The sequence below is a fragment of the Pavona decussata genome, unplaced genomic scaffold (genome assembly GCF_977016875.1).
Source record: "Pavona decussata unplaced genomic scaffold, jaPavDecu1.1 SCAFFOLD_58, whole genome shotgun sequence".
Lineage (NCBI taxonomy): Eukaryota > Metazoa > Cnidaria > Anthozoa > Scleractinia > Agariciidae > Pavona > Pavona decussata.
The window spans coordinates 6218249-6221449 of NW_028145480.1; positions in this window are offsets into that span (position 1 = coordinate 6218249).

Below are 3201 nucleotides of genomic sequence, written 5' to 3' on the forward strand. Positions count from 1 at the left end.
AAGTGGAATACTTGTTTTTTGAAACAACCATGAAATGTTACCAGTTTCAGCTGATTTCATTTTTTAAGGACGACCGACGGTTCTTTCTCGAGCATGGCATATTAATTCATATACCATGGTCGCTAAGCTCATCAAAGCTCTGGAATTGCAATATACAATGAGATTTTAATATTGCGCGTTGTTGTATAAACAAGTTACTGGATGTAAGCAAGTGCTTAAAAGCGCCTTCCCCGTGTCGTCCCCGAACAAGCGTCTCACCCCTCACTGAACAACAATGCGCTGATTATCCCAAAAAAATTGAGCTTGAGAGGGGCGTTTATTCGAAGAGTGTCACCGTTCGGTTTATTTTAGAGCAACTGCGACCAAAACAACATCAATTGAAATAGTTGTATGTGGTTTATCAAAACATTAATAGGTTGCCTAATACTGCAACGTCACTTTGATAAATCATATTTTATTCAAAAAGAATTTTTTTTTAGTTGTTACTAAGCGTCTCCCCCAAAACAACGTTGCTCTTGATCAAGTGCCGTACAAAAGAGTCGAAAAATGTACTGAGAATTAGCAAGAAACACGGAAGGCTTTCAGTTCATATTGTGCGGTGACAAAGCCACGTGAAGTAGATTATCTACATACACATGGTACATTATTTCCTGGAATTATTGTGAATATATTAACTCCTCATATGTTGAGGCTTTATATTATGTTTAACTGCCTAAATATTCAGGTAAAGTATTGTATATTGACTAGATCTCTTTATTTCTGTAGATATGTGATAAAAAAGGGTATTATTTAGTAGTATGATACTAGATTTATTTTAAAAAAAAAAAAGTTGCATATAGAAAATTAATCTGTATGTGACAAAAATATCAGGAATAACAATTAGCTAAAAGGCCTCAATCTTTCCTTTCTTTCTTTTTTTTTTTTTTTTTTTCATGCTTACACACAGTTTTCTTACTTTCCGTGCAAATTGAGCCCAACGTTGATGATAAGTATCAGTGTTGGCCTGCTTTCTCTCAAGATGAAAGTGAATTTCAGCCACGCTCACAAGCGGGGGATTCAGCGCCCATTAGTCGGGTTAATTCTTATTCCAGTTTATGAGAACAGAATATACGGAATGAAATTCCCACAATAATGGATATTCTGAAAATTATTTGACTCGTCTTGACCGAAGTGAGAGCCAATTGATACATCTACTCACGCGCGTTTGTTTGTCAATAGACATGCCAGAACACCAAGCGAAATTTACACTGCCTATAACTGCAAGTTGGTGGGCTAATTAGAACTGCTATTAGGCATTCATTTATGTACACTGTGTGGTGTAGTTTTAAGTGTCGTATAGTAAGTTCATAAAATAATATTGTACAGTAATACTGGTAAAAAAAACGTTTGTGGCCTAATTTCTCAATATTCTGACTGATAATACTGGTTTTTTTATAAGAACATCTAATTTTGGAGCTGAGGCTAAACGTTCTTATCTTTTTTTGCGATTTGAGGCTGAAAACGTTCTTAAGATGTCCTTATATTACATGGTATACACTACATGTATTTCAGTAAATCAATCCGGACGTGACCAGGAAACCTTTCAAAGTGCATTGCCTGCTGAGATATGGTATCAAGAACTGCTGATTATGACAAACCGAGATGTGTGTCACCATTGTTAATGTTCAACAAAACATGCCCTTAAGTATTTTGGTTAATTTACATTTGTTACCTTGATTTTATATACAGATTAGCAAAATAAAAACGTTCTTAATCGACTCTCAGCCTGAGGAATGTTCTTGATAGGTTCTTAAAATTTTGGTTAATCTCAGCCTCGACATTCTTATAAAAAAGGTTCTTATAAAAAAAAAAACAGAGTGTATGTACAAAAAAAGCAAGGGAAGATGAAGATAACGAACTGTTTGTCCTGCTGACATCTTGGGGCTTCGCTAAGCGCAAGACGTCGCCGAAAGCAAGTTCGAATTCAAGGGTTCGTTGGGGAGAGCCCTGGCGGGCCGCGCGCGATCTTCCCGCCAAAACTTTACCAAAAGATTGCATATTCTGCGTATAGAGTGTGCTCACGACGACCATATTGGAGGAGCGAAACAATAGAATGATTTTCCTTTGGTAAACAAATTTTATTTTTCTGCAAATACCTTTTATTGTTTGGCTCTTCCAACATGGCCGCCGTGGTGAACACACTATTCCGAGTAAACCGTATTCTGTCCATTCTGCTGTCGGGAAAATGCTATTCCATTCATTCCAAAAACAGGTCCCAAAAAGAACAGGAATAATAAGAACGCGCCCTTGGGTATCTTCTAGCATTGGCTAACAATGAAACCTCTTGTCGCTGGACAGAACACAGGTTAACCATCCTCAGTTTGTGTGGTGGGCTGCGTTTTTGAATGGCAGTGCCGGTTGTAAAGTTAGCCTATCTAAATGCCGTATTAAGGGATTTTTAAACACACCAGAATGAAATAAAAACGATGAACAATATCAATACGATGTCGGGCTTTCCCTTTCCCTGAACTTCTCCCCTTATCAGACCAAGAAGAACACAACTGTTGTTAGTGTCATTGTGCATTTGTATTGGAAATAAGAGAACTTAAACACCTGTGATTTGTATTGTACAATATTTAGTGAATTCAAGCTACAAGATACGTAAGGAAACAGACCAAGATTCACATGGGACAACAGTCCATTATGTTACGTATGTGTGAAACATTGTCTAAACTGATGTTCTTTGCAGTTTCTCGTACTTTCATATAATTCAATTTCGAATTTGCCATTGAAACCATTCGTTCAACAAGAGGTGTTTCAAGCTCATGCCATTTATGAAATGACCAAACACAAACTATTACCGGGAACCATACATTTTTTTTAAAACGTCTCTAGTCTGACATACTTTTGCAGTGGTCATACATACATCTCTCCGTCAAAAAAAGTTTCAAATTGTTGGTTACAAAGTCTCCTTTTCTTTGCATTCGCCTTACTGAGAATCACGAGGAAGCGAGGATTCTGACCGGTCTGTACTGAATGGTGTGACATAACCAGATTACGAAATCAGTACCCTAGAAAGTATCAGCTGACTTTAACAGTTATGACGCACGCACTGTTTACTAAGTTCGACAACTGGTAAACATTCAGTCAACACGTGTTCGTGTTGTGCCGCGGCTTAGAAATACCGACTGCATTCCTGTAAGGAAGGAAAGCCGCCTGCCA